General features: G+C 42.4%; 1 protein-coding gene across 3 annotated transcripts in view; it reads left to right on the top strand.

Moving 5' to 3' along the window:
* map2k6 (mitogen-activated protein kinase kinase 6) overlaps positions 1-26684 on the top strand; it is a 54236-nt gene that overhangs the window by 4928 nt on the left and 22624 nt on the right. The window lies entirely within an intron of this gene.

Here is a 26684-nt window from a genome sequence, read left to right as displayed (position 1 = left end):
AGTATTTGGTAGCATTGCCTTTAAATAGTTTAACTTGGGTCAAACATTTCGGGGTAGCCTTCCACAAGCTTCCCACAATAAATTGGTTGAATTTTGTCCCATTCCACCTGACAGAGCTGGTGTAACTGAGTCAGGTTTGTAGGCCTCCTTGCTCGCACACGTTTTTTCAGTTCTGCCCACACATTTTCTATAGGATTGAGGTCAGGGCTTTGGCCACTCAAATACCTTGACTTTTTTGTCCTTGAGCCATTTTACCACCACTTTGGAAGTATGCTTGGGGTCATTGTCAATTTGGAAGACCCATTTGCGACCAAGCTTTAACTTCCTGACTGATGTCTTGAGATGTTGCTTCAATATATCCACATCATTTTCTTTCCTCATGATGCCATCTATTTTGTGAAGTGCATCAGTCCTTCCTGAAGAAAAGCACACCCACAGCATGATGCTGCCACCCCTGTGCTTCATGGTTGGGATGGTGTTCTTCGGCTTGCAACCACCCCCTTTTTCCTCCAAACATAACGATGGTCATTATGGCCAAACAGTTCTATTTTTGTTTCATTAGACCAGAGGACATTTCTCCAAAAAGTGGTTTCGTCCTTGCTGAGCGGCCTTTCAGGTTATGTCGATATAGGACTTGTTTTACTGTGGCTATAGATACTTTTGTACCTGTTTCTTCCATCATCTTCACAAGGTCCTTTTAATGTTGTTCTGGGATTGATTTGCACTTTTCGCACCAAAATACGTTCATCACTAGGAGACAGAACGCGTCTCCTTCCTGAGCAGTATGACGGCTGCGTGGTCCCATGGTGTTTATACTTGCGTACTATTCTTTGTACAGATGAACGTGGTACCTTCAGGCATTTGGAAATTGCTCCCAATGATGAACCAGACTTGTGGAGGTCAACAATTATTTTTTTGAGGTCTTTGCTGATATCTTTTGATTTTCCCATGATGTCAAGCAAAGAGGCACTGAGTTTGAAGGTAGGCCTTGAAATACATCCACAGGTACACCTCCAATTGACTCAAATGTTGTCAATTAGCCTATCAGAAGCTTCTAAAGCCATGACATCATTTTCTGGAATTTTCCAAGCTGTTTAAAGGCATAGTCAATTTAGTGTATGTAAACTTCTGACCCACTGAAATAATCTCTGTAAACAATTGTTGGAAAAATTACTTGTGTCATGCACAAAGTAGATGTCCCAACCGACTTGCCAAAACTATAGTTTGTTAAAAAGAAATTTGTGGAGTTCTTGTAAAACGAGTTTTAATGACTCCAACCTAAGTGTATGTAAACTTCCGACTTCAACTGTATGTCCATTACATGAAATCCAAATAAAAATCCATTTAAATTACAGGTTGTAATGCAACAAAATAGGAAAAATGCCAAGGGGGATGAATTATTTTGCAAGGCACTGTAAGTGTGTTGACATCCATTGATCTACAAGTAATTTTGCATGCCGAACAACCCTAGGGTATATCAGTAGCCTAGTCAAACTGCACACTGTGCCCAGCTTCGCGCGCTGACCAACACGAGGTAGGCGGCCTGTTCCTAATCTAACACATCTGCACGGCACCTACAGCATTCAAATACTAAAATGGCTTGCGCGATATTAGGCTTTATTAGTTGTGACAACCTATGTAATTTGCTAGGTTATTGTTGTCTATGCACTGTTAAAGTTGTTGTTTTACCGGAATAAAAGTAGGCTACAGGAGACACAACTCTCATCTGGCTGTACCTGACAAACAGGGCTTACAATAGATTTTATTTTGATTGTTCAGGTTCACCATCAGCAATAGTTTTGGTAATTTTGCTTTAAACAATCAGTGTATATGGTCAGTTTTAGATATACAGGATAATGTTGGTAATTGAATAACGAGGAATCACGTTTTCGATTCGCAGTGCATTGCCAAAGCGGGAGGAGAAAAGAAGCTCACTAAAAACGTCCAAATGTTAAAAACCATTCGATTTTGAAATGTGGGTGAAATCCAACCTTCTGCTATATATACATTGGCTATGTCATAGCTAAAAAAACATAGGCTACATTGTTTCCCCCCCCCCCCCATTTCAAAATTTACAGAAAACGCTTGACCTGTGTCATTGCCAACAAAGGGTATATAACAAAGTATTGAGAAACTTTTGTTATTGACCAAATACTTATTTTCCACCATAATTTCAAATAAATTCATAAAAAATCCTACAATGTGATTTTCTGGATTTTTTTTCTCTCAAGTTGTCTGTCATAGTTGACGTGTACCTATGATGAAAATTACAGGCCTCATCTTTTTAAGTGGGAGAACTTGCACAATTGGTGGCTGACTAAATACTTTTTTTCCCCACTGTATATCCATGATTATAATATTGTTGCATGATTTCACCTGGATCAAAAAAGTTGGTGTCTCGTTTGTACATTCTCTGTACAGGGGCGAGATCGAATTTCAAAAGTGAAAAATTGTTTCTGATGTCGGAGAGGCAGACAGCAAGGTTTATACAAACCATCACTGTTGGAAATCAAATGCCAGGCTAGAAGCAAGAGGAAATAATGTGTTAATAAATGTCTTATTGCTTATAACATTGGTTGTCTGTCAAAGATAGAATGTTGGTCGCATGTTTGGTTTTGTCCGCGTTAGCCCAGGGCTTTGGAATACAAGTGTGAATCCTTAGCCCAGGGCTAAAGCTTAGCCCAGGGTTAACACATGCTTGCCCAGGGCCATTCTAGCCTGGGGAAAAAATTGCCCAGGGCCATTCTAGCCTGGGGATAAAATAGCCCAGGGCCATTCTAGAACAAAACCAGTGTGAAAAGGCCTAAATAGTATAAAGGCTTTTTTCAATTAAGATTCGTAGAGCTACGCCTCCCCTGGCTTAGGTGACCCACCCACAAAATGCTCATGCACAACCAGACATTGATTGATTTGATTTGAGACAGCTTGTGCCAATTGAAGAACATTTCCTAGGATTTTCTACCTGCAGCAAACCTAGTGGATAATACTCCAAATACCGGTGTAAAAAAACAACAACAACAACGAAAACAACTGGCCTTGCCTGTAGTGCACTATATAGGGAATGGGGTGTCATTCCCCCCCTCCCCCATCATCTCCCCCAAACACACATTCACGTGCACAGGCGCAAGACACATCTACAAGCATGCACACACACACACACACTCTGGCTAGCTGTGCAGGACATGACCAGGTAGTGTCTCTCCCCTGATGGCTCTGCAGTGTTCATCTTTACCTGTGGGCTTCTGTCAATCCAGGTAAAACATCAACCCACACACACACTGTAGTGACAGCTAATGGTTAGGCGTACGCTTTCTATTTGAATAATATGAAAGCCATATTTTCCATTTATGGACTTGGCTGGTTTGGGACATTGGTGAGATTAAGATGGATCACAGTATTCACACTTTGTTTAATCTGTGCCAAATAAAATACCCGCAAAAAGGTTTACACTATTTACATTGAGTATTTGTGTTGTTAGAAGAACTGCACACCAGTGTGTGTGTGTGTGTGTTACATATCTTGCTGATAAATGTTTTACAGATACATTCTTTCTTCCCTAGAAAGGAAATGGACCAAGGTCTGGAAATGCATTTAACAACTCAAATGCAGTGATAGCAAATGGCCAAAAAATATATATATTAAGAATGTTGATATTCTGTTAATTTTACTGGCACCTGCTCTCCTTTTTGTGCAAAATATGTGCATGCAAGTGTAGACCGAGGCCTACATACAGGAGGTCACCATTTAGGCTACGCCATGTGTGTTCCTGTAATTACTGGACCCTGTCATGTCTGTAGGGACTAGGGAGGAAAGGGTCCTGTGAGTCTTTTTTAATTTGCTTTTAAAAGGCTTTTGCAGTGGCCTAGTGACAGACGGATGTGCCATCATCATCGTCTGCTGAACTGAACTGTACTGTGATACTGGTGATGGCAGCGTGTCAGACAGCTAGTGGTCCTCTCAGTGTGTGTCCCTGGCCACTGCAGCCTGCCACTGTGCAGCCCTGCCTCAGCCGACCCTCTACCTCTATCCTGGCCTGCACAAACACCCCATTTGTCATGCAAATAGATCCTGCATCGTTTTCAGCCGCACAGATAGTACATTTGCTGTTTTGACAGGCTGATTGTTGGTCACGTTCCAAGCCTTATAGTGTCTTTCTGCTGCAATAACAGTAGGATTGTTCACTGCATTGTTTGCTGAAGATGATCCACTAACTGTACTGTGCACTTCGCTCTACGGCAGTGTTTCCCAATTCCGGTCCTCGAGGACCCCCAACAGTAATTTTTTGTTGTTGTGGGCCAGGACAAGCACACCTGTTTTCTATTTGTCAACTAATCATCAAGCCCTTGACAAGTTGAATCAGGTATTTTTGTCTGGGGATCCAACAAAAATGTGTGCTGTTGGGGGTAGGGATGTGACATCATGGTATTTCGGATGACGTAATTGGCCAGCTAAATGACCGCGGTGTCCGTAATAACCATTTGAATATCGCACATTTTCTCCTCTCCTCCGCTCCTGTGCATGTGCTGCCATGGGTGGACTTGCAGCCATTGCGAGTGTACCCATAGGAGCAAAGCAGGAAGTAAAAGCAGGTAGTAAAAGCAGGAAGTGTACTCATCAATATGTGCTGTGATTTGTTGATTCAACTCAACTGATCAACAACAAAAAAACATTCCACTGCAAGAGCCACATCAGAGGTGCGTTCAACAAGGGAAAACGTTTGCCAACGCTAGCTAACATATTTAAAAAAAAACTCTGTTGGCCGTGAACGTTACCTAACAGTTTGAAAAGGTAGTGTGTGGCAAACGGAAATGTAGAAGATGGAGAACAGCGGAAGCACTACGGGTGAGTAAATGCACTATTTGTCAATTAACTTGCAATTAAACACTAGCAAATGTTGACCTTTGTTTTATTTTGTTGCTCAATTTAGAGAGAGAGCGAAGCTGCCTTATTGTGGCTCAGTTGGTAGAGCATAGCGCTTGCAACACCAGGGTTGTAGGTTCGATTCCCACTGGGGACCAGTACAAAAATGTTTGCCCTCGCTACTGTAAATCGCTCTGTATAATAGCGTCAGCTAAATGACTAAAATGTAAAAATGTAACTGTTAATGTTCACTCATGATGCCAAATTGTGTGTCACATAGGTACAAGGGCATCAGAAGACTGGTCAGGGGAGAAGGAAGTGGGAGTTGTACTCCATCATGGAGGAGGTCCTCTCTGGTGATCCTGCAGTGACCCCCTCAGTCATTATATAATATTTTCCCACACTCACACTGTCACCCACAACACTCACACTGCAACCCACACCAACCCCAACATCACTACACACACACACAACATACAGCACACAATACTAATTACACTGTCACTCAACCCAGCACCTCCACAGACACCCCACACACAGCACGCTACAGTAATACCACAGATAGAACAATGAGACATATATTTCACTGGATGTATAAATGTGAAGCATCCGCGTGGCGTTTCCACTCACTACCAAGTATGGTAGTGAGAGGAAGCTCAGTGTCCGGCAGTGGGAGAAGATGGAACGAGATGGATTTTGGCTGACATTCTGCACATTTTCTCATCTATGAAACATTTGATCTCAGTACAATTTTCTGTTCTTAAAACTATAATCTGTTATGAACAGAGTGGACTACATTTTGTAGATTTGACCCTTTGCCAACGTTTTTTTAAAATTGCGTTGTTTAGAAGGAGTGCAAAGGCAAATGTAGGTATTGCACACGCGCACTGCACAGAGAAGGCGTTCCCGAACCAAAAAATGCAAATATTTGCTAGAACGCGCCAATAGGATCTCGCTAGCTTGTGCTTGGCTCTGCCCACCTCCTTGCTTGTTCTGCCCACTATGACTTATTTGTTCCCATTGAAAACGACAGGTTGTGGTCTATCTTGGGTTAGTTATAAGAATCTTTGGTAATACTGACACCCCGTCACCCTCTCCATCTACTACAACACCTTATAACACCTTATAACCCTCATACCAACACCACTCCATACAAACAACTCCAAAATAAGACCAAAAGAGATGCTCGAGGGCGAAACTGGACAGTATCATTGCACTTCAAGAAACAAAACAAACACTTCAAGCACGGAGTGAGAGGAACGATATTCTTAAACAGTTTACTGCTGCACTCGAGAATTTCAAAGAACAGTAGCCTAAATGTATTTATTTATTGTTTAATTGTCAACTAATAACTAATTCTCCTGAGATATTTCTTGATTGTATGTTTAACTGAATAATCTAATAACTAATTGTCATGGCTATTGTGATTGTTTAATTGTACACTAATAACTAATTATCCTGAGATTTTCCTTGATTGTATGTTTTACTGAAATCGTTAATAACTCATTGTTTTGGAACATGTTTTTTATTAAAATGGAAACTTAAATAACTTGTTTATTGAATTGTGGCTTTGTTACCTTGTGCGTGCACACAAACATTTTTTTTAAAATCATGTAGTCCAATAATAATTTATTGATCAAATGTGGTTATGTACTATACCTGGGGTTCCCAACTGGCGGCCGCGGGCCAAGATTTAATTTGGCCCCCAAAGTTTTCTGAGCAAAAACACAAAAATGTGGGGGGGCATAAAATACTGTTAAAGCACCAGCAAATCAGCTCCAAGTAAATACAATTTTGGAAATCTGTTCCAAAGTATTTCCACGCATAATAGAGAGATTCATTTGGTCATGTAGTGTATGTGGACACCTGCTCGTCGAACATTTCATTCCAAAATCATGGCCATTAATATGGAGTTGGTCCCCTCTTTGCTGCCATAACAGCCTCCACTCTTCTGGGAAGGCTTTCCAGTAGATGTTGGAACATTGCTGCGGGGACTGCAACAACAACCTTTCATTCAATAGAGTAAAATAAGAGTACAGTACGAAAATAAACTGGTGTGAGTGTAGATGTGTGTTGTAGCTCAGTTCTCCCTCTTCAGCTATGCTAGTTCAGGTTGTCCGTCTTTAGCATTGCTACCTGTCGAACAGCTGCACTTTGGGGGTCTGGGGCAGGGTCAGGGACGGGGTCAATGGTGGCCTCCACTGGTAATTCCTACAGTGCCTTCGGAAAGTATTCAGACCCCTTGACTTTTTCCACATTTTGTTACGTTACAGCCTTATTCTAATAGGGATTTTTTTTTAAATCTACACACAATACCCCATAATGAAAAACCGAAAAAAGGTTTTTAGAAAATATTTGCAAATGTATTAAAAATAAAAAACTGATACAGTGAGGGAAAAAAGTATTTGATCCCCTGCTGATTTTGTACGTTTGCCCACTGACAAAGAAATGATCAATCTATAATTTTAATGGTAGGTTTATTTGAACAGTGAGAGACAGAATAACAACAACAAAAATCCAGAAAAACGCATGTCAAAAATGTTATGAATTGATTTACATTTTAATGAGGGAAATAAGTATTTGACCCCCTCTCAATCAGAAAGATTTCTGGCTCCCAGGTGTCTTTTATACAGGTAACGAGCTGAGATTAGGAGCACACTCTTAAAGGGAGTGCTCCTAATCTCAGCTTGTTACCTGTATAAAAGACACTTGTCCACAGAAGCAATCAATCAATCAGATTCCAAACTCTCCACCATGGCCAAGACCAAAGAGCTCTCCAAGGATGTCAGGGACAATATTGTAGACCTACACAAGGCTGGAATGGGCTACAAGACCATCGCCAAGCAGCTTGGTGAGAAGGTGACAACAGTTGGTGCGATTATTCGCAAATGGAAGAAACACAAAATAAATGTCAATCTCCCTCGGCCTGGGGCTCCATGTAAGATCTCACCTCGTGGATTTGCAATGATCATGAGAACGGTGAGGAATCAGCCCAGAACTACACGGGAGGATCTTGTCAATGATCTCAAGGCAGCTGGGACCATAGTCACCAAGAAAACAATTGGTAACACACTACGCCGTGAAGGACTGAAATCCTGCAGCGCCCGCAAGGTCCCCCTGCTCAAGAAAGCACATATACATGCCCGTCTGAAGTTTGCCAATTAACATCTGAATGATTCAGAGGAGAACTGGGTGAAAGTGTTGTGGTCAGATGAGACCAAAATCGAGCTCTTTGGCATCAACTCAACTTGCCGTTTTTGGAGGAGGAGGAATGCTGCCTATGACCCCAAGAACACCATCCTCACCGTCAAACATGGAGGTGGAAACATTATGCTTTGGGGGTGTTTTTCTGCTAAGGGGACAGGACAACTTCACCGCATCAAAGGAACGATGGACGGGGCCATGTACCGTCAAATCTTGGGTGAGAACCTCCTTCCCTCAACCAGGGCATTGAAAATGGGTCGTGGATGGGTATTCCAGCATGACAATGACCAAAAACACACGGCCAAGGCAACAAAGGAGTGGCTCGAGACAGCATTGTGTCGAGGCACAGATCTGGGGAAGGGTACCAAAAAATGTCTGCAGCATTGAAGGTCCCCAAGAACACAGTGGCCTCCATAATTCTCAAATGGAAGAAGTTTGGAACCACCAAGACTCTTCCTAGAGCTGGCCGCCCGGCCAAACTGAGCAATCGGGGGAGAAGGGCCTTGGTCAGGGAAGTGACCAAGAACCTGATGGTCACTCTGATAGAGCTCTAGAGTTCCTCTGTGGAGATGGGAGAACCTTCCAGAAGGACAACCGCCTTTGCAGCACTCCACCAATCAGGCCTTTATGGTAGAGTGGCCAGACGGAAGCCACGCCTCAGTAAAAGGCACATGACAGCCCTCTTGGAGTTTGCCAAAAGGCACCTAAAGGACTCTCAGACCATGAGAAACAAGATTCTCTGGTCTGATAAAACCAAGACTGAACTCTTTGGCCTGAATGCCAAGCGTCACATCTGGAGGAAACCTGGCACCATCCCTATGGTGAAGCATGATGTTGGCAACATCATGCTGTGGGGATGTTTTTCAGCAGCAGGGACTGGGAGACCAGTCAGGATTGAGGGAAAGATGAACAAAGCAAAGTACAGAGAGATCCTTGATGAAAACCTGCTCCAGAGTGCTCAGGACCTCAGACTGGGGTGAAGGTTCACCTTCCAACAGGACAATGACCCAAAGCCCACAGCCAAGACAACACAGGAGTGGCTACAGGACAAGTCTCTGAATGTCCTTGAGTGGCCCAGCCAGAGCCCGGACTTGAACCCGATCAAAAATCTCTGGAGAGACCTGAAAATAGATGTGCAGCAACGCTCCCCATCCAACCTGACAGAGCTTGAGAGGATCTGCAGAGAAGAATGGGAGAAACTCACCAAATACAGGTGTGCCAAGCTTGTAGCTTCATACCCAAGAAGAATCTATGCTGTAATCGCTGCCAAAGATGCTTCAACAAAGTACTGAGTAAAGTGTCTGAATACTTATGTAAATGTTATATTTATGTTTATTTTTTATATAACAAAAATATAAAAAATAGCAAATTAGTTCAGACAATACCCCATAATGACAAAGCAAAAACAGGTTTTTAGATATTTTTGCTAATTTATAAAAAATAAAAAACTTAAATATCACATTTACATACAGTACCAGTCAAAAGTTTGGACAGACCTACTCATTCAAGGGTTTTTCTTTATTTTTTACTATTTTCTACATTGTAGAATAATAGTGAAGGCATCAACTATGAATTAACACACATGGAATCATGTAGTAACCAACAAAGTGTTAAACAACTCAAAATATACAGTGCTATGAAAAAGTATTTGCCCCCTTTCTAATTTTCTCCACTTTTGCATATTTGTGATACTGAATGTTATCAGATCTTCAACCAAAACCTAATATTAGATAAAGGGAACATAAGTGGATAAATAACACAACAATTACATATTTATATTATAAACAAAGTTATGCAACACCCAATTCCCCTGTGTGAAAAGTAATTGCCCCCACACTCAATAACTGGTTGTGCCACCTTTAGCTGCAATGACTCCAACCAAATGCTTCCTGTAGTTGTTGATCAGTCTCTCACGTCGCTGTGGAGAAATTTTGGCCCACTCTTCCATGCAGAACTGCTTTAACTCAGTGACGTGTGGGTTTTCAAGCATGAACTGCTCGTTTCAAGTCCTGCCACAACATCTCAATTGGGATTAGGTCTGGACTTTGACTAGGCCATTCCAAAACTTCAAATGTGTTGCTTTTTAGCAATTTTCATGTAGACTTGATTGTGTGTTTTGGATTATTGTCTTGCTGCATGACCCAGCTGCGCTTCAGCTTCAGCTCACAGACGGATGGTCTGACATTCTCCTGTAGAATTATCTGATACAGAGCAGAATTCATGGTTCCTTCTATTAAGGCAAGTCGTCCAGGTCCTGAGGCAGCAAAGCATCCCCAAACCATCACACCACTACCACCATGCTTGACCTTTGGTATGATGTTCTTACTGTGGAATGCAGAGTTTGGTTTTCACCAGAAAATTAGAAAGGGGGAAAATACTTTTTCATAGCACTGTATGTTATATTTGACATTATTCAAATAGCCACCCTTTGCCTTGACAGCTTTGCACACTCTTGGCATTCTATCAACCAGCTTCACCTGGAATGCTTTTCCAATAGTCTTGAAGGAGTTCCCACATATGCTGAGCACTTGTTGGCTGCTTTTCGTTCACTCTGCCGTCCGACTCATCCCAAACCATCTCAATTGGGTTGAGGTCAGGTGATTGTGGAGGCCAAGTAATCTGATGCAGCACTCCATCATTCTCCTTCTTAGGAAAATAGCCCTTACACAGCCTGGAGGTGTTTTGGGTCATTGTCCTGTTGAAAAACAAATGATAGTCCCACTAAGCCCAAACCAGATGGGATGGTGAATCGCTGCAGAATGCTGTGGTAGCCATGCTGGTTAAGTGTGCCTTGAATTCTAAATAAATCACAGACAGTGTCACCAGCAAAGCACCCCCACACCATAACACCTCCTTCTCCATGCTTTACGGTGGGAACTACACATGCGGAGATCATCTGTTCACCTACACCACGTCTCACAAAGACACGCCGGTTGGAACCAAAAATCTCAAATTTGGACTCCAGACCAAAGGACACATTTCCACCGGTCTAATGTTCATTGCTCGTGTTTCTTGGGTCAAGCAGGTCTCTTCTTCTTATTGGTGTCCTTTAGTAGTGGTTTCTTTGCAGGAATTCGACCATGAAGGCCTGATTCACACAGTCCTCTGAACAGTTGATATTGAGATGTGTCTGTGACTTGAACTCTGTGAAGCATTTATTTGGGCTGCAATTTCTGAGGCTGGTAACTCTATTGAACTTATCCTCTGCAGCAGAGGTAACTCTGGGTCTTCTATTCATGTGATGGTCCTCATGAGAGCCAGTTTAATCATAAAGCTTGATGGCTTTTGCGACTGTACTTGAAGAAACTTTCAAAGTTCTTGAAATGTTCCGTATTGACTGACCTTCTTGTCTTAAAGTAACGATGCACTGTTGTTTCTCTTTGCTTATTTGAGCTTTTCTTGCCATAATATGGACTTGGTCTTTTACCAAATAAGGCTATCTTCTGTATACCCCGCTACCTAGTCACAACATAACTGATTGGCTCAAATGCATTAAGAAGGAAAGAAATTCCATAAATTAACTTTTAACAAGGCACACTTGTTAATTGAAATGCATTCCAAGGGACTACCTCATGAAGCTGGTTGAGAGAATGCCAAGAGTGTGCAAAGCTGTCATCAAGGCAAAGGGTGGCTATTTGAAGAATCTCAAATATAAAATATATTTTGATTTGTTTAACACTTTTTTGGAGTCTACATGATTCCATATGTGTTATTTCATAGTTTTGATGTCTTCACTATTATTCTACAATGTAAAAAATAGTACAAATAAATTAAAACCCTTGAATGAGTAGGTTTGTCCAAACCTTTGACTGGTAGTGTAAGAGGGAAAATAACAATGTAATCAATTTTAGAATAAGGCTGTAACGTAACAAAATGTGGAAAAAGTTAAGGGTATCTGAATATTTTCCGAAGGCACTGTAGGTGATCCCTTCATGGATCAGGACCAAGTTGTGGAGGAGACATGCACTGGCAATCACATGGGGTACTTTGTTTAGAAGGAACATTTCCAAGTTCAGCAGTCTCCTCCACTTGAGTATTCCAAACGCCCTCTCAATGTGTCCATGTGTCGAAATGTGGACCTGGTTGAAATGCTTTTGTTCATCGTCAAGGTGGCCGTTGTTTCTGAATGGGACAATTAAGTCCACACTTAGGCGGTACGCAAAATCCCTGAGCAGATGGTATTGCTTGGGTATCGTGCACAGAACCAGCATTCCCTGTGTAGATGTTTGTAAACATGAGCTGACCGTCGCTAACTTTCTGGAGTTGGAAGGTGGCATGGCCGTTTCTGTTTATGCAACCCTGTTGTTGAAAGGTCCCCTGATGATAATATGGGTGCCATCTATACACACAATCACCCCAGAGAACCTTGTCTTTCATCGAACGCGGCCTCTACCACTGGTAGTTGCTCTACAGAAGGCCACTTCACATAGTCAAGCACCACCTGTGTGAGGCCTGTGGCCACTTGAATGAGGTAGTGATGCAATGTTCCTTTGTTGAGGTTGAACCAGTCTGCCACTCCCCTGAAAGTTCCTCGTTGGCCATCAGCCACAGGGAGGCCAACACCCTATTTTTAATGGGTCCACCTCTGTGAGGCACTAGAGGAGCCAGGTCCTCACACAATATCTAGAACAAAACAAAATAATAATATGTTACCTCTGTCTTTTAGCTAAAAACACTCAACAATCTTGAGTAATCTGTTACTCATTGGTGTTGTTGCATTACTGCACAACTGCAATGCAAAATCTGCCAGTAGCCTATTGATAGGCAGCTTACATAGGTTTACAGTGCAGTGTATCTTTAATAGTATAACTTATGAGGATGTTGTTACTAAATTAATGAATTAGGCCTATTGTTAAATTATTGGTAAATCATTAGCCTACTTTTTACATATGGACAGTGGTGTGTGACGCACTGATGAAGCCTGCCTTCCGTTGCCTCTGCATTTGAATGGCGAATGAGAAGCGCGCTTCAATTACCAGTTGAGAAATACAAATATTAGCTCTTTTTAAACATGGCCCAAAAACGATTTTTAACACACGATTGCGTTTATAATTGTTGCGCAATGATTGGGCTTATAAAAGCGCTGTCTGACAGATTTTGTGCTCAAGGGCTCTGTATCTGTATGAAATTATGCAAATTAACCCAAAGACAGATAAGCATGACTATATCACATACGTTTCTTCATTCTTTGCACGGGAAAAACACATTTCATGCAGTTCTACTAAACTTTATATGACTGGAGACATTAGCAGAATATTTTTTAATAAGACAAATTACAGGGTAGCCTACTCTGCTGACACTGACAAACAGATAAATAAAAACGATGTTGTCCATATAATAGGCCTCTGAGAAGGGGAGACACAAATAGAATATGACGTACATCAAAACTGGATTATTGTCAAAAAACTAACTTTTAAGTGGCACTGACCCAACAATGATAAAGAGTGAATATGCGCAGTGCGCACTCACTGTGGATATGGCCTATGCTCTCCACTGGTGCCAATAAGATAGGCTATATGCCTTCTGTTGTTTACTAAATTAAGTAGATCATTTTTATTGTGTTCTCTTTACAGCAATAGCCATTTGCTTTCCAAACTATGTTTTCCCGCGATGACATTTTGAAATATTGCATATTGCGATATGCCTGGCTGGGCCTCTACTTTTCACTGACAGTCACAACTCAACAATCATCTATTTAGTATTTGCAGCGCCCGCTGCCCAAATTGCGCATGCAGCCTTTCCTTCCGATTGTAGGCAATGCAATTTAAACGATCCACAACTATTAATTTTTTTAAGACTAGGGGAAGCTAATTATCCTCTGTGGTCAAATCATGCTTTAGTAGCTTATTTTTTAATTATTTTATTTATTTCTGTATAGACAGGAGTAGGCTAATTAGGCTATATAATTTTGGCAATTTAATTCAATTTACTTAGGGAAAGCATCCCCTAGCCTTATGGACATGGGACACGTCCCCTATGAGCCTATGTCAATCTACTATCCCCCATGGTAGAAAAGTTAACCAGTTATATTGGTCAGCTTGTCGAGAAAGAAATAGCCCAAACAGACTCTGGGACAGTTGTGGGACGATGGATCCCAAGTTCATACAACCAGTAGGCCTAGGCTACATAATAATTTAAAAAAAGCAATTAATCTGATGCAACAGATCAGAACGTTTAGTTTAAAATGTTGACAAACTATTATTTCTTAACATTATTAGCGCAGCAATACGCACAAGGCAGTAGGCTACGCACGAATGTCCATTTGGCTACCGGACAATGAAAGAAAGTTGAAAACCAATAAAACATGAGAGAAATAGGCTACTGGTTTCAATGACATATGGAAGTCTTTATAAAATAATTGCCTCCACGGATATGGCCAGATTTTGCCAAGGCTACTTTGAAGCAATGTAAAACATGCCTCATAATATGTAGTAAAATGTTCAGGTTTCAAATAATTAAGTAGCTAAATGTTTTCAAAATGCATACTGCCTCCAGCTCATTGCAAAGTGCTGTGTGACGCACTGATGAAGCCTGCCTTCCGTTGCCTCTGCATTTGAATGGCGAATGGGAAGCGCGCTTCAATTACCAGTTGAGAAATACAAATATGAGCTCTTTTTAAACATGGCCCAAAAACGATTTTTAACACACGATTGCGTTTATAATTGTTGCGCAATGATTGGGCTTATAAAAGCGCTGTCTGACAGATTTTGTGCTCAAAGGCTCTGTATCTGTATGAAATTATGCAAATTAACCCAAAGACAGATAAGCATGACAGGTCAAATGTATTTCCATCAACTGGTATTTCCATCAATGAATAGGCAAAAAAGCATTATTTTGCAATGGGATATTTTTAGTTGGATGTGCATTGAGTTTGATGCATCAGGACAATAGTTGGATGTGCATTGAGTTTGATGCATCAGGACAATAGTTGGATGTGCATTGAGTTTGATGCATCAGGACAATAGTTGAATGTGCATTGAGTTCGATGCATCAGGACAATAGTTGGATGTGCATTGAGTTTGATGCATCAGGACAATAGTTGGATGTCCATTGAGTTTGATGCATCAGGACAATAGTTGGATGTGCATTGAGCTTGACGCATCAGGACAATAGTTGGATGTGCATTGAGTTTGATACATCAGGACAATAGTTGAATGTGCATTGAGTTCGATGCATCAGGACAATAATTGGATGTGCATTGAGTTCGATGCATCAGGACAATAGTTGGATGTGCCTTGAGTTTGATGCATCAGGACAATAGTTGGATGTGCATTGAGTTCGATGCATCAGGACAATAGTTGGATGTGCATTGAGTTTGATGCATCAGGACAATAGTTGGATGTGCATTGAGTTTGATGCATCAGGACAATAGTTGGATGTGCATTGAGTTTGATGAATCAGGACAATAGTTGAATGTGCATTGAGTTCGATGCATCAGGACAATACTTGGATGTGCATTGAGTTCGATGCATCAAGACAATAGTTGGATGTGCCTTGAGTTTGATGCATCAGGACAATAGTTGGATGTGCATTGAGTTCGATGCATCAGGACAATAGTTGAATGTGCATTGAGCTTGATGCATCAGGACTGAAAAATAGTTGGATGTGCATTGAGTTTGATGCATCAGGACAATAGTTGGATGTGCATTGAGTTTCATGTATTATGAGGACAGTAGTCATCAGATAAATGAACACAGTCACAAAGTACAACATAATCAGGTTGCAAAACAGACCACCACAGTAGGGCTGGGAATTGCCAGGGACCTCACGATACAATATTATCACGATACTTAGGTGCAGATACGATATGTATTGCGATTCTCACTGTTCTATGTATTGCAATTTGATATTGCGATTTTATGTTCCAAACATATTGCTCACTATATGTCTTCTGCAGAGAGACAAGCGAGAGCAAGGGAGCATGATAAAATGAATTTTGATCAGACATGGAAATAAAAGTGCTGAAAACATGTTGGCTCACTATTTAAAAAGAAGATGGAGAACAAGGTATAGGATGAATAATACCTGAGTTTTGGCCCATGTACGCTGCACTAGCGCTACCTAGCATTTTTTTTTTAGAGAATAGGCTGCCATTGCTCAGTCCTCCTAGCGCATGTCAAGCATGCCAAAATAATAAAATCAATGCATCACAGCTGAATCCTAATGTTGATCTGGAAGATTCCTGAGTAAGCGATCAATCTTTTCACTACACGTCATTGACAGAGCTGACGCCTTTTGCATGCATTTCTCTTTGTATGACCTCCGTCCCTGCAACCATCCTACTTTTGTAAATTCTTTTTTATTCAACCTTTATTTGACTGAAGGACCGTTTTAGTAAATCCATATCATGTGTCTAATGAAATTACAGGCAGACCAATTCTGTTCTTTTGCCCAATTATTGGAAAAAGAGCTGATCTGATCGGACAAAATAACATTTAGTGGAAAAAGATCAGAATTGGCCTGCCTGTGTAAACGCAACCTATCAGGATAAAGGGTGAACTTTGGCTCCCCGGCTCTGCTGGAGGCAAAACATTGCACTTGTCATCATGGCTGGATTAAATGTGTAAATGTGCACTTAGCTGTCCCCTGCCTGATTATCAGTTCCATAAAATCTCCAGCTAGCACACGGAGGAAAGGAAAGCATGTCCTGCTGCTCCTCTTGCAAATGACTGCACTCTGGTTACCACCGAGAGAGTGCATCGTATTGCATGGCATGCTATTCGACAGTCGTTGCATCCCAAATGGCACCCTATTTCCTACATAGTGCACTACTTCTGACCAGAACCCTATAGGCCCTTTTCAAAAGTAGTGCACTATATAGGGAATACGGTGCCATTTGGGACGCAGACAGTGACAGTCCGCTGGATGTGCGACAGACAAGCTGTCTGGAGGTAAATAGACTTGAATTAATTCCAGATAGACATTTTGTTCCACATTTAAAACTGATTATTAGGAAAGTTTAGCTACTCTTGCAATAATTTTCTTTCCTCGATTTGATTAAAAAGTGCTTGAATTATGTGAAACCCAGTTAAGCGGAATGGTGGCCTAAATGTTATCTTAACAAAACACCTGTTAGGGTTTTGTAAACAGATCTCTCTCCAGCCACTTGTGGTGTGTGTCTGTGTGTGTGTGTGCGTGCGTGGGTGCGTGCGTGTGGGCATGCGCACGTCACCTGGTCCCAGCAGTCAGCAATTTGTCATCTAATCTCGGGGACCAATTTTTTATTTCTTTCTGTTCTGTAACAGCCTAGTCTCTCACTGCCAGCCAAATCCCCAGGCCGAAGCCTGGCCAAATCAAACAGCCTACATCCTGTGAATATCTGCTATGAGAGAGTTAGCAGGCTGCCACGCTTGGACTCAAAATAATGCTAGCTCATGTTAGGCTGCTACCAGGCCAGCAACTGTTACGGCTGCTCAAGACAAGTGCTTCCCTTCATTTCTAAGTTATCGACTTGATCTTACTATGCTTTGGCCCATTCTTCGCACTCTTGCAGATAATGGCTAAAAACAGGTTTACTAAATGCGACCTGAAGATCACATGCATCGGTCGGCCCCCCATAGTTGAGTAGTGATCTCATGTTGTAGTCATTGTGGTAAAGTTGGCTGCCCCCTAGTTAACCACTACTTAAGCAGGACTGTGCACTGCAGTAACCTGAAGGTGATACCCTTACGCACACACAACACCGTCAAGAGTATCATTTAAGTCAACCCCAACCGTCTAAGAAGCGTATAGCCTTGTGGGTGTGGGTGGTGACGACATGGTTCCCAGTGGAGCTTCACAACATAACAGCTGTAACCCAAAGTATATATACTGAACAAAAATATAAACGCAACATGCAATGATTATACTGAGTTACAGTTCATATAAGGACATTTAAATAAATAAATTAGGCCCTAATCTATGGATTTCACATGACTGGGCAGGGGCGCAGCCATGGGTGGGCCTGGGAGGGCATAGGCCCACCCACCTGGGAGCCAGGCCCAGCCAATCAGAATTAGTTTTTCCCCACAAAAGGGCTTTATTACAGACAGAAATACTCCTCAGTTTCATCAGCTGTCCGGGAGGCTGGTCTCAGACGATCCCGCAGGTGACGAAGCCGGATGTGGAGGTCCTGGGCTGGTGTGGCTACATGTGGTCTACAGTTGTGAGGCCGGTTGGACATACTGCCAAATTCTATAAAATGACGGAGGCGGCTTATATGGTAGAGAAATGAACATTCAATTATCTGGCAACAGCTCTGGTGGACATTCCTGCAGTCGGCATGCCAATTGCACGCTCCCTCAAAACTTGAGACATCTGTGGCATTGTGTTGCGTGACAAAACATTTATTGTTCCCAGCACAAGGTGCACTGTGTAATGATCATGCTGTTTAATCAGCTTCTTGATATGCCACACCTCTCATATTGATTATATTGGCAAAGTAGAAATGCTCACTAACAGGGATGTAAACAAATTAGTGCCCAACATTTGAGAGAAATAAGCTTTTAGTGCATATGGAAAATTTCTGGGATCTTTTATTTTAGCTCATGAAACATGGGACCAACACTTTACTCTTTATCTGCCATCTTTGGAAGTGTAGGGTATCTCACAGATTGCCTGGGCGGTGGAAGTGTAGGGTATTTCACAGACTGCCTGGGCGGTGGAAGTGTAGGGTATGTAAGTGTAGGGTATCTCTCAGACTGCTTTGGCGGTGGAAGTGTAGGGTATCTCACAGACTGCCTGGGCGGTGGAAGTGTAGGGTATCTCACAGACTCCCATGGCAGCCATTAGGGGCATAACAGCAGCAGGCTCAAGATAAGTTATTTTCATCCCCCTCTCTGTCTCTGCCCTGGCCCGCCCCCCTCCCATTTCTATTTCCCTCCCTCTCTCCCTCCCTCCATCCCTCATCCCGATGTCTTATTCTTATATCTTCCTCTGGGTCTCTGGATTTCAATTGAGAACCTCTTGGGATTGTTGGAATTCCGGGCGGTGTGTGTGTGTGTGGGTTTGGAAGAGGGAGAATAAGCAGGCTGGTTGGTTCCGCCTGCTATGAATGCCACTCTGGGTTTATTATCAGCAGGGCTGGGCATGGCCCTGTCTGGCTGCACAAAGCTTTTGCTCTAAATTCACAGTGCTCAAAGCACTCAGTCTCAGGCAGCCTTGGTTTCAGCAAAGCTCGCTCTGTTTTCTTTGCCATTCCTTTGGCTTCAGTACTTCTCTCTGGTATTTTAGTTTTGCCATCTTCGCCTCTGAGCACAAAATCGAGAGAGAATGTGATAATTGTGAATGTTCCAGTAGTTGTCCCCAGTGGCTTCTCGCTGGCATCTCGCGACATACTTCAGCCCATGTGCTGCAAATCACTGGGAATGATATGTGCTACTGCTGTTTTTAATTACATGCTGACTACACCGGGCACGCGCGTGCGCCCGCATGTTGATTTTGTCCATCCACACCAGACGCGATCAGGACACACAGGTTGAAATATCAAAAAGAACTCTGAACCAACTATATTAATTTGGGGACAGGTCGAAACACATATTAAACATTCATGGATATTTAGCTAGCTAGCTTGCTGTTGCCAGGTAATTTGTCCTGGGATATAAACATTGGGTTGTTATTTTACCTGAAATGTACAAGGTCCTTTTTTTTGCTGGATCTTTGTGGAATATCGACCCATTTTGAGTCACACAAAATCGTTTGTTCTCTACTCTGAAAATGAATCCACAGATAAAAGGGGAAACCTAGTTAGTTTCTAGTAATCTCTCCTAGTTCAGTCTTCTTCTTCTGTGGATTTTATATGGCATTGGCAACGGGACTGGGGTGTGGACCTCGTTCAAGTGGTCTACAGTTGTGAGTCTACAGTTGTGCTCCTACAAACTCCTGAGTGGCGCAGTGGTCTAAGGCACTGCATCGCATTGCTAGCTGTGCCACTAGAGATCCTGGTTCGAATCCAGGCTCTGTCGTAGCTGGCCGCGACCGGGAGACCCATGGGGCGTCGTCCAGGGTAGGGGAGGGAATGGCCGGCAGGGATGTACAGTGGGGAGAACAAGTATTTGATACACTGCCAATTTTGCAGGTTTTGTCATTTTTATCATAGGTACACTTCAACTGTGAGAGACAGAATCTAAAACAAAAATCCAGAAAATCACATTGTATGATTTTTAAGTAATTAATTTGCATTTTATTGCATGACATAAGTATTTGATCACCTACCAACCAGTAAGAATTCCGGCTCTCACAGACCTGTTGTTTTTCTTTAAGAAGCCCTCCTGTTCTCCACTCATTACCTGTATTAACTGCGCCTGTTTGAACTCGTTACCTGTATAAAAGACACCTGTCCACACACTCAATCAAACAGACTCTGACCTCTCCACAATGGCCAAGACCAGAGAGCTGTATAAGGACATCAGGGATAAAATTGTAGACCTGCACAAGGCTGGGATGGGCTACAGGACAATAGGCAAGCAGCTTGGTGAGAAGGCAACAACTGTTGGCGCAATTATTAGAAAATGGAAGAAGTTCAAGATGACGGTCAATCACCCTCGGTCTGGGGCTCCATGCAAGATCTCACCTCGTGGGGCATCAATGATCATGAGGAAGGTGAGGGATCAGCCCAGAACTACACGGCAGGACCTGGTCAATGACCTGAAGAGAGCTGGGACCACAGTCTCAAGAAAACCATTAGTAACACACTACGCCGTCATGGATTATAATACTGCAGCACACGCAAGGTCCCCCTGCTCAGGCCAGCGCATGTCCAGGCCCGTCTGAAGTTTGCCAATGACCATCTGGATGATCCAGAGGAGGAATGGGAGAAGGTCATGTGGTCTGATGAGACAGAAATAGAGCTTTTTGGTCTAAACTCCACTCGCCGTGTTTGGAGCAAGAAGAAGGATGAGTACAACCCCAAGAACACCATCCCAACCGTGAAGCATGGAGGTGGAAACATCATTCTTTGGGGATGCTTTTCTGCAAAGGGGACAGGACAACTGCACCGTATTGAGGGGAGGATGGATGGGGCCATGTATCGCGATATCTTGGCCAACAACCTCCTTCCCTCAGTAAGAGCATTGAAGATGGGTCGTGGCTGGGTCTTCCAGCATGACAACGACCCAAAACACACAGCCAGGGCAACTAAGGAGTGGCTCCGTAAGAATCATCTCAAGGTCCTGGAGTGGCCTAGCCAGTCTCCAGACCTGAACCCAATAGAAAATCTTTGGAGGGAGCTGAAAGTCCGTATTGCCCAGCGACAGCCCCGAAACCTGAAGGATCTGGAGAAGGTCTGTATGGAGGAGTGGGCCAAAATCCCTGCTGCAGTGTGTGCAAACCTGGTCAAGACCTACAGGAAACGTATGATCTCTGTAATTGCAAACAAAGGTTTCTGTACCAAATATTAAGTTCTGCTTTTCTGATGTATCAAATACTTATGTCATGCAATAAAATGCAAATTAATTACTTAAAAATCATACAATGTGATTTTCTGGATTTTTGTTTTAGATTCCGTCTCTCACAGTTGAAGTGTACCTATGATAAAAATGACAGACCTCTACATGCTTTGTAAGTAGGAAAACCTGCAAAATTGGCAGTGTATCAAATACTTGTTCTCCCCACTGTAGCTCAGTTGGTAGAGCATGGTGTTTGCAACGCCAGGGTTGTGGGTTTGATTGCCACGGGGGGCCAGTATGAAAAATAAATAAATAATGTGTGCACTCACTTAACTGTAAGTTGCTCTGGATAAGAGTGTCTGCTAAATGACTATAATGTAAAAACCAATGAGGAGATGGGAGAGGCAGGACTTGCAGCACGTCAAGCGTCAAAAATAGAAGTCGGAAGTTTACATACACCTTAGCCAAATACATTTAAACTCAGTTCTTCACAATTCCTGACATTTAATCCTAGTAAAAATTCCTTGTTTTAGGTCACTTTATTTTAAGAATGTGAAATGTCAGAATAATAGTAGAGATAATGATTTATTTCAGCTTTTATTTCTTTCATCACATTCCCAGTGGGTCAGAAGTTTACATACACTCAATTAGTATTTGGTAGCATTGCCTTTAAATTGTTTAACTTGGGTCAAACGTTTCGGGTAGCCTTCCACAAGCTTCCCACAATAAGTTGGGTGAATTTTGGCCCATTCCTCCTGACAGAGCTGGTGTAACTGAGGCAGGTTTGTAGGCCTCCTTGCTCGCACACGCTTTTTCAGCTCTGCCCACAAGTATTGAGGTCAGGGCTTTGTGATGGCCACTCCAATACCTTGACTTTGTTGTCCTTAAGCCATTTTGCCACAACTTTGGAAGTATGCTTGTGGTCATTGTCCATTTGGAAGACCCATTTGCGACCAAGCTTTAACTTCCTGACTGATGTCTTGAGATGTTGCTTCAATATATCCACATAATTTTCCTTCCTCATGATGCCATCTATTTTGTGAAGTGCACTAATCCCTCCTGCAGCAAAGCACCCCCACAGCATGATGCTGCCACCCCCGTGCTTTACGGTTGGGATGGTGTTGTTCGGCTTGCAAGCAACCCCATTTTCCCTCCAAACATAACGATGGTCATTATGGCCAAACAGTTCTATTTTTGTTTCTTCAGACCAGAGGACATTTCTCCAAAAAGTACGGTCTTTGTCCCCATGTGCAGTTGCAAACCGTAGTCTGGCTTTTTTATGGCGGCTTTGGAGCAGTGGCTTCTTCCTTGCTGAGCGGCCTTTCAGGTTATGTCGATATAGGACTCGTTTTACTGTGGATATAGATACTTTTGTACCTGTTTCCTCCAGCATCTTCACAAGGTCCTTTGATGTTGTTCTGGGATTGATTTGCACTTTTCGCACCAAAATACGTTCATCTCTAGGAGACAGAACGTGTCTCCTTCCTGAGGGGTATGATGGCTGCGTGGTCCCATGGTGTTTATACTTGCGTACTATTGTTTGTACAGATGAACGTGGTACCTTCAGGCGTTTGGAAATTGCTCCCAAGGATGAACCAGACTTGTGGAGGTCTACAATTTCTTTTCTGAGGTCTTGGCTGATTTCTTTTGATTTTCCCATGATGTCAAGCAAAGAGGCACTGAGTTTGAAGGTAGGCCTTGAAATACATCCACAGGTACACCTCCAATTGACTTAAATGATTTCAATTAGCCTATCAGAAGCTTCTAAAGCCATGACATCATTTTCTGGAATTTTCCAAACTGTTTAAAGGCACAGTCAACTTAGTGTATGTAAACTTCTGACCCACTGGAATTGTGATACAGTGAATTATCAGTGAAATAATCTGTCTGTAAACAATTGTTGGAAAAATTACTTGTGTCATGCACAAAGTAGATGTCCTAACCGACTTGCCAAAACTATAGTTTGTTAAAAATACATTTTTGGAGTGGTTGAAAAACGAGTTTTAATGACTCCAACCTAAGTGTATGTAAACTTCCGACTTCAGCTGTATGTGTACATTTATTTTGCAACACTTGCGCACGCAATGCGGCTGGTGTTGTCATTATTATGTTAGGCTACAATGTAAAATAAAGCTTACATTGAATGCTGAGATCAGCGAGAAAAAGCCTAAAGGGGGATATATATATATATATGATTTTAAATTGTGCAAGATAATGTGGAATAACTAAAAACAGCATCTGTATTTGCATACTGTAGCTTGCCAAAATTCCCTCTCACAGCTCTGAAAATATATGAGCAGAATTGTAATCTTAGGAACAGCTTTTTTAGAAGGCCTGTTTAGGAAACTAACCATATTCTATTGACTAAGGACTTATTCCTGCCCTGTACACTGTAAATTATATATTCTATTGATCCAATACCTTTGTCTCTTTCGTTTTCTGAGTTACGATCACTGGACAGATTTGTTCTAGGTCAACTGCAGGTTCCATATGTTGTGATTTTCTTCTGGAGAGATCTGATCCAAATGTTTAAACAGTTTCAACAGGCCTACTATAGGAATGCGTCCCAAATGTCACCCGTAGTGCACTACTTTTGACCAGGGCCCATAGTACACTATATAGGGAATAGGGTCCCATTTTGGAAGTACACTAGGTCTGCTCCAATCACTTAGTGACATCTTGAGTTGTAGCCTATGCGTGCCTGCTTGAGCTGTATGCAAAGGTCTCTCTCTACTCTCATGTAATTCTTTGGCATGCATGTCAGTGCATGCACTGTCTCTTTGTGTGGTCATGAGTTACTTCCCTTTGCATACATGTATGTGGATCTCCTATCTCCCCTGCATGCAAATCTGTTTGAATTAATGTATAGCAAGCCTATATGCTACATATTAAGTCAGTGTGCATTCAGCAGGGAGCTGTGTCTGGCTGCGTTGTAATGATTTGCATGTTTGGCCTCTGTGGACTGGAGATGAAAGCTTTGAAAGCTGTTGTCTTCTCGATGGAGCAGATCGTGCCGCGTCTTGTCCCATCCTATCAAGCCAGAGACTGGGAGGCTGAATTCTCTGCCAGCCTAGCAGCATGGCATGCCATGCACAATCATGGAGAAAACCTGGTAAAGTTGGTGCTGGTGCTCAACCATAACCACTCACCAGATATTATTTTTGGCAACGAAATTGCAGTATTTGAGGTAGTGAGGAGGCAGAGGACCGAAGAGAGAGCTTGCCTGAAGTATACCCTGCCAGAAGTATAACTTGCCAGCCTGGCATGCATAGTCATGAAGAAAGCTTGGTGAAGCTGGTGCCTGGTACTTAGCCATAATAACCACTCACCAATTCTTTGTTTTGGCAAAGCTAGCAGTGAGAGGTGCCAGGAGCTTGTCCAAGGGATGTAGCGTTGCATAACGTACTATTAGAAATGCATTGTGTAGAACAGATATGATTGTCTGTCAGATAGAAAAGGGAATTGTGTCAGCTCTATTCATTCTATTTCTATCTGCAGTGTTCAGAACATTTCAGGCTGGCAGGGTAATTAATACACAGGAAGGCTCTCTGTTCGGTCCTCAGCCTCCCAAACTTCACTGAATACACATGCCAGTTATTTGAATAGAGCAGGGACTATTTTGACAGTCTGAAACCTGCAGATAGTTTCATTTGTTCTGTGTTGGTCCAAATGTAGTCATGGACTTAATAGAAGACTAGTGTCGGTTTCCAGTTAGGCTACTATTGTTGTCTGTGTAAATGCGTGTGGGAGGGGCCCAAAGTGACATTTTGGTGCAACAAAGCTGCTTTGGAAAGTGGAAGCCATGAGGCATGCAGTGAGGCAGCACAGAGAGAGAGGTGGTGGTGGCACATCCTGGGCTGTGGTTTCAACAAACCATGACACCCTGTGCTGTGTATGTTTATTTATGTTTGAGAGGTTTCAATTAGTTTGGTTTCCAGCTGTTATGGAATGGATGGTATTGTGGATTGTTGGATCGTTTTCCGCACAATACTTTTTTCAACATTTTTTTATTTTTTATAGTTCAGTGAGTTCATTGACTGAGTAGACATCATGGCTTACCAGATGTGCACCTGCAGTGGCACTGTTAACAGTGAGCATTAGCCTACAACGTCATAGCACAGACGTTGCATTTTCAGGTGGGTTTACCTTAAAATACTGCTGTGTGTGTGCATGGCATTCTCCCAAATACTTGTCTTCAGTTACTTTTAAATGTTCTCACGCTCCAAAACATGCCGATCAAGCCACAAACCATAAGCAATATGCCTCTTCCTGGTGCAAGTCAAATCACTCTGCTCAAAGCCAGGTGGTGGTGTCACCTACACTACCGGTCAAAAGTTTTAGAACACCTACTCATTCAAGGGTTTTTCTTTATTTTTTACGATTTTCTACATTGTAGAATAATAGTGAAGACATCAAAACTATGAAATAACACATATGGAATCGAAAAAAGTGTTAAACAAATCAAAATATATTTTATATTTGAGATTCTTCAAATAGCCACCCTTTGCCTTGATGACAGCTTTGCACACTCTTGGCATTCTCTCAACCAGCTTCACCTGGAATGCTTTTCCAACAGTCTTGAAGGAGTTCCCAAATGTGCTGAACACTTGTTGGCTGCTTTTCCTTCACTCTACAGTCCGACTCATCCCAAACCATCTCAATTTGGTTGAGGTCGGGGGATTGTGGAGGCCAGGTCATCTGATGCAGTACTCCATCACTCTCCTTCTTGGTAAAATAGCCCTTACACAGCCTGGAGGTGTGTTGGGTCATTGTCCTGTTGAAAAACAAATGATAGTCCCACTAAGCCCAAACCAGATTGGATGGCGTAATGTTGCAGAATGCTGTGGTAGCCATGCTGGTTAAGTGTGCCTTGAATTCTAAATAAATCACAGACCGTGTCACCAGCAAAGCACCCCCACACCATAACACCCCCTCCTCCGTGCTTTACGTGTAGTCACCTGTTTACAGTGTGTGACATGGATGTGTGGCCCAGCCCTGCTGTGTTAGTGAGCAGACCTGGATTTAAATAGTATTTGAAATTGTTCAAATATTTTCAGCTTTTTCTTTAGTCTGCCTGGAGTTCTAGGTGGGTAGGGTAATGTTTCCATTTTTGGGACTTTTTCTATTGGTTCTGTTGCAACAGGCAAGCTCAATCAAGCACAGCTAAATGACATATTCAAATATTAGTTAAACCCAGGTCTATGTGTGGAAACACTAGCTTCCCTGATACAGTCAGGGGAGGTGTGAACCAGATGC

The sequence above is a fragment of the Coregonus lavaretus genome (assembly GCF_964263955.1).
Source record: "Coregonus lavaretus genome assembly, chromosome: 1".
In the NCBI taxonomy this organism is placed as follows: Eukaryota; Metazoa; Chordata; class Actinopteri; order Salmoniformes; family Salmonidae; genus Coregonus; species Coregonus lavaretus.
This window is presented reverse-complemented; position numbering and strand designations above follow the sequence as displayed.